Raw genomic sequence first — 14,062 nt, 5'->3', positions numbered from 1 at the left:
GTCTTGTTTGTTTTGCCTCCTCGGTTGGGTGGGTGCTGGTATCTGGGGCCTCTCCTGGCTCAGGTAGGAGCTGGGGAGGGCGGGGCTTCTCCCTGTGAAGAATTTAGGCACCCAGAACCTTCTGGAAGAGGGGAGGAAGTGAGGAGCTGGAGTCAGGGAAGTGGTGGAGGTTGAAGGAACTCAGGTGGCTGAGCCCCACACCTCCTGCTGCTCCAGGATCTCTCTCTCTCTCTCTCTCTCTCTGTCTCTCTTTTTTTCCTTTTGGTCGAGGCACGTGGGATCTTAGCTCCCCGACCAGGGATCAAACTGGTGGCCCCTGCAGTGGGAGTGCAGAGTCCTAACCACTGGACCACCAGGGATGTCCCAGGAGGTAGAAGATCTATTTAAAAACCCTGCACTGAGGTCATTCGGGAGGAACTGCCAATCTTGGTTGCCTGTCCTGTTCATTCCCTTCCTTTTTATTTATTTATTTAATTAAAAATTTTGTTTGTTATTCAATTCTAGTTGATTTACCATGTTGTGTTAATTTCTGCGGTACAGCAAAGTGATTGTTATATACATATATACACACTCTTTTTTCATATTCTTTTCCATTATCGTTTATCATAGGATACTGGATATAGTTCCCTGTGCTCTACAGTAGGACCTTGTTGTTTATCCCTTCTATATATACTAGCTTGCATCTGCTAATCCCAGACTCCCAATCCTTCCCTCCCCCACCCCCTCCCCCACCCCCTCCCCCTTGGCAACCACAGGTCTGTTCTCTATGTCTGTGAGTCTGTTTTTACTTTGTAGATAAGTTCATTTGTGTCATACTTTAGATCCCACATATAAGTGATATCGTACGATATTTGTCTTTCTCTTTCTGACTTGCTTCACTTAGTATGATAATCTCTAGGTCCATCCATGTTGCTGCAAATGGCATTATTTCATTCTTTTTTAATGGCTGAGTAGTATTCCACTGTATATGTGTACCAAATCTTCTTTATCCATTCATCTGTCAGTGGACACTTAGGTTGCTTCCATGTCTTGGTTATTGTGAATAGTGCTGCCATGAACATTGGGGTTCATGTATCTTTTTGGATTAGAGTTTGGTCCAGATATATGCCCAGGAATGGGATTGCTGGGTCATATGGTAGCTCTATCTTTCGTTTTCCATTCCCTTCCTTTTTGATGGTCACCAGGCCTGCAGGTTGGCCCCCCATGATCGTGCTGTTGGATACTCATGCTTTGTGTAGCCCTCACACACGTGGAATAGGATGGACCAGGCGACCAATGGGATACTAGGGAAATGACGGGGTGTGACTTCTCTCACTGTCTCTGGGATCACTCATCTGGGGGAAGCCGGCCACCATGTTGTGAGGATGCTCAAGCAGCGCTATGGAGAGGCCTACGTGGAGAAGGGCTGAGACTCCTGCCAACAGCCCATGTCACCTTGCCCTTTGCTCCTGATCTGACTTCCTGCAGAGGCTAAGCCCCTCGTCCTGCACAATGCCACTTCTGGCAGCTCCAGTGCCTTTAGCTCTTTTCCTGAACCCCTGAATTTCTTACAAGTGGGAAATCAGAGTCAAAGGCTTGATGGAGTCAGTGTAACATTTTTGGCTTGAATACTTCCTAGGTGGCACTTGCATCCCCTCAGGCAGGACCTGGTGACTCCGTGTGCTACAGTTTATCCTTGGACTAGAGTGACATGAGGGACTTCCCTGGTGGTCCAGTGGGTAAGACTCCTCACTCCCAATGCAGGGGGCCTGGGTTTGATCTCTGGTCAGGGAACTAGATCCCGCATGCATGCCACAACTAAGAGTCCGCATGCCACAACTAAGAAGGCCACGTGCTGCAAAGACGTTCCCACATGGCACAATAAATAAAAAAAGACCCGGCTCAGCCAAAATACATACGTACACACACACACACACACATACATATGTACATACATAATACATACATGAAATATTTTAAAAATAAATAAATAATAAAATAACTTTAAAAAAATCGAGTGACACAAGTCACATGGATAAAACTCTTGGGACGAGCTTCTAGCACATAGAGTGGCTTGATTTCCCCTTTTGTGACTCACCTGGTTATCTCAACAGTGCTGATCACCACTGCTAGAACCAAGAATTTCATTAAGAGCTCCAAACTCCTGGCTGGTCTCAGTTGAAATTGTCTCTGCCTTTCCCCAAATCCAGTCACATCCTCAATTTATGATGTAACAAGGGCCGTGCTGTCCCTGTGGGTGAATCTTCTGCGCTTTGGCAAACCCCATAGTCTGATGGGGTGTGAGACTTTAAATGGCCCAGAAATTAAACCCAGGCCGAGCACCTGGCACGGGCTGGGCCGCATCTGTTTGCGGTCACTGACCCATTTGTAAGGGGGTCCCCTCCTGGGCCAGGATGTCAAGGAGAGGCTAGGCTGGCTTCTCAGAAGTGTTTCCACCTTAGACACCAGCTAACTTAGGCCAAGTAGAAGCAGGAAGCATCAACCCACAACTGACCTCGTTGTGTGGGGGAGGAAAATGTTTCCCTCTACCCTCCTAAGTTCGTAACTGGGGGCTGCGAATTAAACTGACAAAGGATATTTTTACAGGAGACAAAGTGTACAAATGTATTAATTTTTAATTTTACATGCTTGGGGCGTCACAGAAAGAAGTGAATCCCCAGAGGAACAGTGAGATTTGAGAGCTCATAGGCCTTTGTAATAGAGGAAAGGGAGAGGAGAAAGGCCACTTATGGGAGAGCAAACGAATGTTAGGAGAGATAAATGGGCCTTTGGAGAATAGGTGAGAGATATGATAGTTTGTGACAAAGTCTGTCCGGTAGCTGACTTGTCTTCTCTGAAAAGAGAAAATGAGTTGATTCCGGGCAGGGATTTATGACAGTATGAGGCTCTGTGTTTAGGTAGATAACAGATTTCAAGAACTCAGATGCTTTCAGCTCAGAGAAATTCTTACACCAGAGCGGCACATTTGGGGATGGCTAATCCACATCTCCAGTTGGCTCCTCCCAAATTTTCTGTTGCCTCTCCAAAATTTTTCTTCAATATCAGGCATTTTTGGTGTGAATGATATCCCTGAGGGACAGCCCCAGTGTCCAAGAGTCAGGGAGGTGGGGAAGGAAATGATCTCCCCCCTTGCTTGCCAATGATGGTTTCCTAAAAATTGCTGAAGCTCCAGGATGAATGAAAACTCCTGGGATTGGCTATGTTAACAGCGCCCTCTAGAGGCCACCACCAGCTTAGACAGGGCTGGGGGTGGTTCAGGGAGCCCTGGGTGTGAACCTCAAAAACCCTCTCCAAGAATTTCTGCGAGGGACTCAGGTGTTTGATCAGCAAACAGGAAGTATATCAACATGGTGGGGCGGAAAGGCTTGGCGCCATTCTCTGGTCACCCCCGCGTCTGGGCGGGCTCAACTTTCTGCATTCACAGCTAATCTCTGTGTCTTTGAAAAGATGCCAGAACTGATGGTAGAAATGTAATATTTTTATGCCACCTGAACTTAATTGAGGTATAGTTTACTAATGGTGACCTGCACAGATCCTAAGTGTACTTCGATGGGTCTAGGCAAGTGTGGGAACCCATGTCACCCACACCCCATCGAGACCTGGAACATTCCGGCATCCTAAAAAGTCCCCTCCACTCCCCCAGACACCCGTCTTCCTGATTTCTAGCACCGTAGGAATTACGCCTGTTCCGGAACTTCATCCAGTTGGTCCCCCACGGGATGTCTTCAGCACCTGCCTAAAGAGCTGTGACTTTGCAAAGGTACGACGTAAGGTAAGAAAGTTTGTATTCAGAGAAATTTAAAACATTAAAAAAAAAGATTTTTTTTTCCTTTGGAGATGGAGCAATCTGCTCTCTCTCTCTTTTTTTTTTTTTTTAATTAATTGGTTTATTTATTTATTTTTGGCTGCATTCCGTCTCTGTTGCTGTGCGTGGGCTCTCTCTAGTTGAGGCGAGCGGGGCCTACTCTTCATTGCGGTGCACGGGCTTCTCATTGCTGTGGCCTCTCTTTGCTGCGGAGCACAGGCTCCAGGCACACGGGCCTCAGCAGCTGTGGCTCGGGGGCTCTAGTTGTGGCACATGGGCCCAGCCGCTCCGCAGCACGTGGGATCCTCCCGGACCAGGGCTCAAACCTGTGTCCCCTGCATTGGCAGGCAGACTCCCAACCACTGTGCCACCAGGGAAGTCCCAAAAAATCTTTTTTGACGTGGACCATTTTTTTTTAAGTCTTTATTGAATTTGTTACAATATTGTTTCTGCTTTGTGTTTTGGTTTTTTGGCCAGGAGGCCTGTGGGATCTTAGCTCCCTAACCAGGGATCGAACCCACACCCCCTGCATTGGAAGGCAAAGTCTTAACCACTGCACTGCCAAGGAAGTCCCTTAAGACATTTTTTTTACTTGAAACATAAACATCTTTATGGATAGATGTGTTGGTCTCTTCCCCGCAGACATGGAAGGGTGAAATGTGTACAAAATAACTAAAGATCTTGTAACTTATTCCTCAAAAGTAATTTAACCACCTTGACCACCTATGGGTCCTAAAAATGGTGATTTGAAATAGCATTATGGTCAATTCACCAGTTTTTGCATTTCATCCTGATTTGTTTAGAAAAGATCATTTTTTTTTTTTTTTTTTTTTGCCTGCGCTGGGTCTTCGTTTTTCGTTGTGGGCTTCTCTCTAGTTGTGGCGTGTGGGTCTAGTTGCCCTGCGGCATGTGGGATCTTACTTCCCCGACAAGGGCACCTGCATCCGCTGCATTGGATGACGGGTTCTTAACCACTGGACCACCAGGGAAATCCCTAGAAAAGATCATCTTGCCAACAGGAAAGGAGATGTTCTGATCAAAATCATGAGCTTGACCTTTTCTAGGCTCTGACATTTCAAAGAGGGCAGGATGGCATTCCCTTTCTCCATCCAAAGGTGATGTTTCAAATGTTTATATTTACACATTTTAAATGGTTTCAAATCTAGGGGCTTTTATTAAAAGGCTTTCAGTTTAACATAAAGAATATGGCATATTAAAATTGAACATTTATTTCTCACATTTCAGAATGTTTCCTTATGTGTTGCTAAAAGAAATGTGTCTCAGGATTTTGGTGGTTCTTTTTGTTAGATTTTTAATTAATTAAATTTAGTTTTGGCTGCGTTGGGTCTTTGTTGCTGCACGCGGGCTTTCTCTAGTTGGGTATCTAGAGTAGCGGGGGCTACTCTTCGTTGCGGTGCGCAGGCTTCTCATTGCAGTGGCTTCTCCTGTTGTGGAGCACGGGCTCTAGGCACGCGGGCTTCAGCAGTTGTGGCTCGCGGGCTCTAGAGCGCAGGCTCAGTAGTTGTGGCTCACGGGCTTAGTTGCTCCGCGGCATGTGGGATCTTCCCGGACCAGGAATCAAACCCGTGTCCCCTGCATTGGCAGGCGGATTCTTAACCACTGTGTCACCAGGGAAGTCCAGGATTTTAAGTTTTGATTCATCTTTTTAGCAATAGGGCAGTTACAACAAAATGGAACCTTGGGGGGCTTCCCTGCGCTACTGAGCCTGTGCTCTAGAGCCTGTGAGCCACAACTACTGAAGCCCGCATGCCTAGAGCCTGTGCTCCGCAACAAGAGAAGCCACCGCAATGAGAAGCCCGCGCATTGCAACAAAGAGTAGCCCCTGCTCGCCACAACTAGAGAAAGCCCGCGTGCAGCCAAAACCCAAGTGCAACAAAAACCCAAGGCAACAAAAACCCAAGTGCAACAAAAACCCAAGTGCAACAAAAACCCAAGGCAGCCAAAAATAAATAAATTTATTACAAAACAAAAAATGGAACTTGGGGATCAAGCATCACCAATTTTACTTCCTGCAAAGATTTGCATTTTTTGCATTGATGTTGAAATGGCTAAAGCTTTCTGAATTCTCTACCTTTGCTTTAATAAAAACCCTACCAGTTGGTGAACTACTATTCCAGAGAATGGAAAATAAAATATGACTATGGCTTTATGCCAAAATTTGTTATACTCTGACTTACTGATGTCTTTTAAAACATCATGTGTGCAAACCTTTTTATTGTGAATTGTAATGCATTTTCAGAAAAGTGCATGCAATGCCGATGAATAATCTAACAAGTTATTATAAAGCCAACACATGATCACGGCCAGGACCTTAGGAGTCCTCCCCACCCCACCCCCCTTGCAACCACAGGGCCTCATCTGGACCCTGTCCTCCCTTCCCACAGTGTAGCCAGTAACTTGAATTTTATGATTATTACTTTCTCGCTTTGTGTATGGTTTGACCACAGAAATGTGCAGCCAAATAAATTTAGTTTTGCCTCTTTTAAAACTTTACATAAGGGACAGTGTATTGCATGCATTCTTTTCTGTCTGGTTTCTTTCAATTAATATTCATCCAGGTTATCCCATGTAGCTGAGTGCATTCACTTTCAGGACTATACGTATTCCATTGTGTGAATATATCATCAAATTATTTCCTATTTGACTTGAGTTATTTTCAGGCTTGGGCTTTTACCCCCCCTCAAAAATTGTGGCTATGGATATGTCTGGCTATATACGTGTGTGTGTTTCACTAGAGTGTATACCTAGGAGTGGGATTGCCAGGGTGTAGTGTTTGTGAATCTGCAGACTCATGGCTAATGGTAAACTCTTTCCCGAAGTTGTTGGACTGATTTATACTGCCACCCACCACAAGGATGCGATAGTTCCCATTGCCTTGCATCTTTGCCAAAACTTACCAGCACACCTGAATTTTTATTTCCCGACCAGTTGGGTCTGTAGTGTTATCTCATTGTAGTTTTGATTTTTATGTTTATTTATTTACTGATTTATGGCCATGCCACATAGCTTGTGGGGATCTTAGTTCCCCTACCCGTGATCAAACCCATGCCCCCTGCAGTGGAAGTGCAGAGTCCTAACCACTGGACTGCCAGGGAATTCCCTTACTGCAGTTTTAATTTCCATTTCTCTATTTACTAATAAGGTTGAACATCTTTTCATGATTCATTGGCTATTTGGATTTCCCCTTTTGTGAATCATTTAGTTAGGTATAGCCCAGTTTTCAACTTGGCTGCCTGATTTTCTCTCAATGATTCCTAGGGTGTCTTTTAAATTGTTTTTTTTTGTTTTTTTTTTCCCCACACACACTGCAGCCCCTGCATTGGAAGCACACAGCCCTAACTGATCTCAGGTGGCCTCGGCCTGCAGTGGCTTGAAGCAGGATTTCAGTTCCCAGCCAGAAATGGAAGTCAGGTCGCAGCAGTGAGAGAGCTGAATCCTAGCCACTAGACCAGTGGCCAGTGACAAGGCCCTGGCCCTTTGGCTTTACAGAAATTAATTCCCACAGAGACATGGAAAGTAGTGAAACAAGTAAAGTGTTTATTAGGAGGAAAAACAGTATGTGTGGATAAACACATGGCTGGGCTCAAAGAGAGAGTTGCGCCCTCATGGTAGTTTGAATCACTTATATGGGGCATTTCTTCCAGGTTTCCTTTGGCCAATCACCTTGCTTTGCCTGGTTCTGAGTCCGTATTTGGTATACCTCAGGGTCCTTCCCTGTGGGCCTGTGCATCTCTCAGCCAAGATGGATTCTAGTGAAGAGGCCTGTGGGTAGTTGACATCACTTACTATGGGGTGACGCCCCCTCTCTTTTGACCTCCAAGGAGCCTTTCTGCACATGTGTAGTCAGGAGGGTCTCCTTGACTTCGAGAATGAGGAATATGTGCTCTTTTATCTCTTATCTGGGCAGGGCCCAGCCTCCTCTCTGTCCACAGGGGAGAAACTCCAGCTGCTCAGACTGGGGCCCATCTATCTCCTGCCTCATAACCACTGGACCACCAGGGAAGTCCCTGAACAGTTCTTAATGTTAATGTAACCCAATGTTTCATTCTTTTCCTTTATTGTTATGTGACCTGTTTCAGAAATCAATCCTTGGGAATTCCTTGGTAGTCCAGTGGTTAGGACTCGGTGCTCTCCCTGCTGAGGGCCTGGGTCCGATCCCTTGTCGGGGAACTAAAGATACCACAAGACTTGCAGCAAGGCCAAAAAGAAAAATCCTTACCGCAAGGTTATAAAAGTATTATTTTGTATCACCTTCTAAAATGTTATTGTTTCATCTTTCACATTAGGTCTGCAGTCCTCCCCAAATGGGCTTTGTGTTTGATGTGAGGTAGGGGTCACATTTTGTGTATTTTCCATAGTGATATCCAGTTGTCGCAGTGTATTTATTGAAGAGATTGTCCTTTCTGCACTGCTCTGCATTACCACCTCTATCATAAATCAACCCTCTGGATGTGGATACAGTCTGTCTTGGGCTCCTAATCTACCCATTTGTCAATCCTTCAGCCCCTTTCTTACTGACTACTGTATAGCTGTTTAAGAAGTCTCAATAGCTATCTGAGACAGTATTGTGTGTGATGAGAATCCCGCATATACAATGGCTTAGTTCTCCATCAACAATGAACCAAACGGGGACTTGCCTGGCGGTCCAGTTGTTAGGACTCTGTGCTTCCACTTCAGGGGGCCCAGGTTCGATCCCTGGTTGGGGAACTAAAATCCTGCAAGCCATGTAGCACTGCTTAAAAAAAAAAAAAAAGAACCTAAGTGTCTCAACACCGTTGGTAATCTTTGCCTGAATCAATAATTTCATGAAGAGCTGAAAACTCTTGGAGATTTCATCTGCTTCACCAGAAGCCCTCCAACTTCAGAATGAGTGTGATGCTGTCAGGTGGGGCCAGAGCAGGCAGTGTGCATCTGAGTCTTAACTTACCCATGTACAGGGACTTCCCTGGCGGTGCATTGGTTAGGACTTGGTGCTTCCACTTCAGGGGGTGTGGGTTTGATCCCTGCTTGGGGAAGTTCCTGCAAGCTGCCTGGTGCAGCCAAAAAAAAAAAAAAAATTACCCATGTACAATTTTCATTGCATTGCAGGTGGGTGGTCATAGGGTCTCTTCACGAAGCCTTCAGACATTGAATGGCTTATGTTGTTTTCCTTCTGTCTCATAAAGCAAACTACTTAGAGCTGACCTCCCTGACCCTCCAATAGCCAAATGCCATTATCAAGGAAGACCTGATGGCTGTAAGCTACCAAGTAAGAAGTGTCAGGAGTCAGGATACCTTTTTTATTTCTGGCCGTGCCTTGTGGCATGTAGAATCTTAGTTCCCCAACCAGGGATCAAACCTGCTCCCCCTGCATTGGAAGTATGGAGTCTTCACCACTGGACTGCCAGGGAAGTCCTGATAGAACACCTTCTGACTAAACATGAACTTAAACAACTGGACCAAAGGACTTGGGTGTATTGTACAATGACCACAAATTCTCCCCATCCCAATATGCATGCCCCTTTGCAATGGAACTCCTAGCCAGAGGGGGAGTCAGTTTCTCCACCCATTTAAATCGACGCATGGCCACGTGACTTGCTTTGACCTATAGAATTCGGCAGAAGTGAGGTGTGGAAGTTTGACCACCATGATGTAAGGAAGCCAGTGTAGCTTTTTGGAGATTGGGAGACTCCATGCAGAACTGAGGCCTCCCAGCCAACAACCAGCACCAATTGCCCAATATGCCAGTGGAGCCATCTTGGACCTTGCAGCAGACTGAACCCTCCAGGTGTCTGTGGTCTCATAAATCAGCCCAGATGAGATCAACAGAGGAAATGCCCCCAACCTGCAAAAAAAACACAAAATTCGAGTTTTTTCCCAACAACATTTGGTTGTGAAAAATTTCAAATGTGTATCAAAGTTTAAATAAGTTTACAGTGAACACCCACATTCCTAACACATCACTTCTACCATTCCCATTTTATTAAATCTGTCATCTCCCCATCCCTTTGTTCATGCATCACTTCATCTTGTTTTTCGTTGTTGTTGTTTTTTGGTTTTTTACTTCATCTCATTTTTGATGCATTTCACAGTGGGCAGACATCAGCCCACTACTCCTTGAACAGTTTGGTGTGCATATCATTAGCCTATGACTAACAAGAGTCCAATATTTGTTTATATTTTTTCTTTTGAAGTAAAATGGACAATGACTTGCCTAAGTCTTAAATATGCTTTTGCTGAGTTTTTTTTTTTAAGTCTTTATTGAATTTGTTAAGATGTTGCTTCTGTTTTATGTTTTGGTTTTTTGGCCTCGAGGCATGTGGGATCTTAGCTCCCCAACCAGGGCTCGAACCTGCACCCCCTGCATTGGAAGGCGAAGTCTTAACCACTGGACCGCCAGGGAAGTCCCCTTTTGCTGAGTTTTGACAGATGCACACATCTGTGCAACTTGAACTTCTATTAAGATCTACAACATGTTTGCCATGGCCCAGGTTGAATCCCTGGTAGGGGAACAGAGATACAAAACAAAACATTGTATCAAGTATTATACATAATCTAGAAATAATATATGTATCATTTGTGCATAGGTTGTATGCAAATACTATGCGATTTTATATGAGGGACTTAAGCAGCTTCGGATTTTAGTACGTGCAACAGTCCTGGAACCAGTCTCCCCAGGATACTGTAGGATACCTGTAAATAACTACACAGTTATTATCAGGGATTATCAAAACAGATGCAAGAACAAAGTCACTTCCCTGTCTGTCATTAGCGGGAGGTGTTCAGAGGTGGCCACCAGGGCCAGTTGCAGCAGTTACACGCCTGTAGCCATGAGTAACAGAGAACACAACTCTGCTTGCTTAACTCCATAAAGACGTTTATCAGTTTACAGAACAAATAGCTGTAAGCTAGGGCAGCCTCCAGGCTCGGGATGCTAGGGGCGTACCCACCCCTGCAGGCTTTTCCTCTGATCTCATTGGCCAGGACTGGTCATATGCCTGGTCCCTTAACCAATCCGTGAGTGAGTCATTCACACTCATCCTGATAGCTTCTGTGATCTTAGATCTTAATTTCCAACCTGCAGTTATCTTAGGTATTGTTGATCTTACTGTCATGGCCTGGATTTATATTTTATATTGCCAGATAAAACAAGAAATTACACTAGTTATAATAGGATCTTCGGAGACTCACATGGTTCACAAAACGATAAAAGAGTAAAATTATAATTTGGGTGAGGCATTTATAGAGCAGGAATCTGCAAATGTTTTCTGTAGAGGGCCAGAGAGTAAATATTTTCGGCTGTGCTGGCCATAATGTCTCTGTGGCAACTGCTCAAATCCATGCAAGCCGGGAAGCAGCTGTACGTAATGTGTAAATGAGTGGGTGTGGCTGTGTACCAGTAAAGCTTTATTTACAACCACAGGTGGTGGGCGGGGTCTGGCCCGCAGGCAGGCCGAAGTTGCTGAGGGCAGGTGTTCTGCAGCATTGTTAGAACTAAATTAGAGCAACAGGATCTTCCAATCTTTGAAATTTATTATTTCTACCTGACCACTGAAGTCGTTTTTAATCAGTTTTCCACCACAAATTTGTGGGCAGTAATTAGAGAGGGGTCCCAATATCCAAAAGGCAGTCATCGGTACTTTTCCCCACCCCAAGGAATAAGGGTTCTTTGGAGAATAGCTGGTTTTATGTTTCAGGGCAGGTAAGATGCAGTATGGGCCTAGTAGATCTTGTTGCCAGAAAGAAGGGATGCCTAAGTTCTGGGTGTGTTGAAGGTACACCGGAGCCCACTTAAAGGTATCCCATGGCAATAATGATTAGTTAATGACCAATTCATGAAACTACTCAAGTCTGAATGCCATGAATTCATAATTATCCTCAAAAGACAAGAATCAGGATTTTTGTCCTTTATCAAGCTGCTAGTTCTATATCCATAGCCCGAGTTTATTTGGGTGAACCATGTTTTAGCATCCCTACCTAAAAAGGCTGACATCTTCTTACCAAATGATATATATTTAGGGTGATCCCAACTATATAAAAAGATTCTCCTCTTAAACAATAAAAAAAGATAATAAATACAGTATTAACATTGGTTATTTTTGAATAGTAATATGATAGATGATATTCATGTTCTTTTCCTGAATTTTTTCTGGCATTTCCAAGTTCCCGCCTTTATTTTTTATATATTACTTTTAGAGTGAAAAAGAAAAATCTTTGAAAAAAATTTATCTCCAGGGACTTCCCTGGCGGTCCAGTGGTTAAGACTCTGTGCTTCTACTGCAGGGGCCACAGGTTCGATCCCTGGTCAGGGATCCCTCATGCCATGTGGTGAGGCCAAAAAAAAAAAAAAGAGAGAAAGTATAAAAAAAATTTTTTTTTAAATACTTTCTTGAAAAGAGAAGCAAATATTAAAAAACAAAAACAAAAACACTACTATCTCCAGGTTCAGGATGTCTTTTTCCATGGTTATAACGTTGTATGGTTTGGTCTTTGGGAAATTTCTCACCCCAAAGAGCAGAGGATGGCAAGTGAGATTTTGTAAAACCCAGAGCCCAAGGCTGAGGATGGGAGTACATCCTATGAGGCGGGGCTGAAAGACATCGAGCTAAGAGGGCTGGGAAAATCTGTGCAGCTGGGTCCTCGGCCCTGGGGGTAAATGTGGTCCCCAGGTGAGGGCGTTTGGCTTTCAATTGAGGGAAGTACTGGTAGGGCTTTACGCATTGGCTCCCAGAGACCTGGCTTAAGTTGGGAGGAGCCTAGATTCTAAAAAGAGTAAGGAAGGTTAGGTAGCTGGGGCTGGGGGTCGTCAGAGAGAGGGCTGGGCAGTTCTAGACGGCAGTGGAGGAGAAGTGGGACCTGGGCCACAGTGCAAAATGAAAACACGCGGCCCCTTGTCGAAAAATTATTATGAATTTCACAATGGTGACAGCAGAGCATTCAATCAAGTGCAGGGGCTGAACGCCTGTGAAGCCGGCCTCTGTGGGGACCCAGGAAAAGGGAGTCGCTTCAAGGTCTGCTTTGGAGGTAAGAATTGGCCAGGATTCTGGCAGAGACTGGACACTGAGGCAGAATGTCTTGCCTGTGGCTCTCCTGGGTGTCCATGGGCCACAGCCCACACGCAGAAATCCCTTCTCCATGGGATGGACCGGGTCCAAGACCCCTGGGGGTCTCCCAGCCACTTATTAGATGCTAAATTATCACAGGTGTTACTCAAGTCCCATGCTCAGATGGGGGGCGGCGGAGGGCCCCTCACCCCTCCCTCTCTACCCAGCCCCTGACTTCTGGGACTTTAAAGAGGTTACCCAACCCCTATTCATCTTCCTGACTCTAAGTCACTGGTCAGCATCCCTTCCTTCAGAAAGCCCTCCGGGCTGCCCCCTGAACTTGTACCCCCGTTACATCCCCTAGGCTGCATCTCCAGGTTGCAACCCCCAGGTTGCTCAAGGGACCCCATTTTATGCCCTCCTAGCTCCCTGTGCCTCATCTTCAAGGCATTCTGTCACTCTGACACTGTGGGTGCGGTTAGCCATTTAAGGCTTCCAGCTCTGCCGGCGCTGGGCAGCCGAGACCTGGCCCAGAGGAGGGCTCCATATATCTGTTGAGTCTGAGAGGCACAGAGCATCCTCCCTGCATTCAGTGGCAGCCTGCCCGGGCCTCAGCTTCCCCTGCCACACACTCAGTGCTGTCCCGTCCACTGGGCAGGCAGACCGACTGGGGATAGGGTCTGGGGTTTGGACTCTGGCGTTGGGTCTGGCTTTGGGATTGGGGGTCCTGGGTCTGAGATTGGGATCTGGGTTTCAGGGACTGGAGCTGGGGTCTGCTTTGGGGTCTGGGGCCGGGGATCTGAGTTCTGGAGCCCCAGGTCTGGAATCTGAGGTCTGGAGTTTGGGATCCAGTGCCTGAGTTCTGAGGCCTGAGGTCTGGGATATAGGGACTGGGGTCCCAGGTCTGGGGCTGCTGGGATGGAGGATCTAGGATTTGGGGCTGGCGATCCTGAATTCGAGGTCAGGGTCTTGAGGTGTGGGGTCGCAATTTCTGGGTCTGGGGTCTAGTGTCTGAAGTAGGGGGTCTGGGCTCTTGTACCTGGGTTCCGGCGTATGGGGTCCACGGTCTGGGGTCGGGGTCTGACGTGAAGGATCTAGAATCCGGGGGTCCGGGGTCTGAGGTTAAAGATCTAGAATCTGGGGGTCAGGGTCTGAGGTCCAGGATCTGGGGGTCCGGGTCTGAAGTAAAGGATATAGAGTCCGGGGTCCGGGT

Source organism: Lagenorhynchus albirostris, chromosome 3 (assembly GCF_949774975.1).
Source record: "Lagenorhynchus albirostris chromosome 3, mLagAlb1.1, whole genome shotgun sequence".
In the NCBI taxonomy this organism is placed as follows: Eukaryota; Metazoa; Chordata; class Mammalia; order Artiodactyla; family Delphinidae; genus Lagenorhynchus; species Lagenorhynchus albirostris.
The sequence above is the reverse complement of the archived record's forward strand: the minus strand, read 5'-3'. Positions refer to the sequence as shown.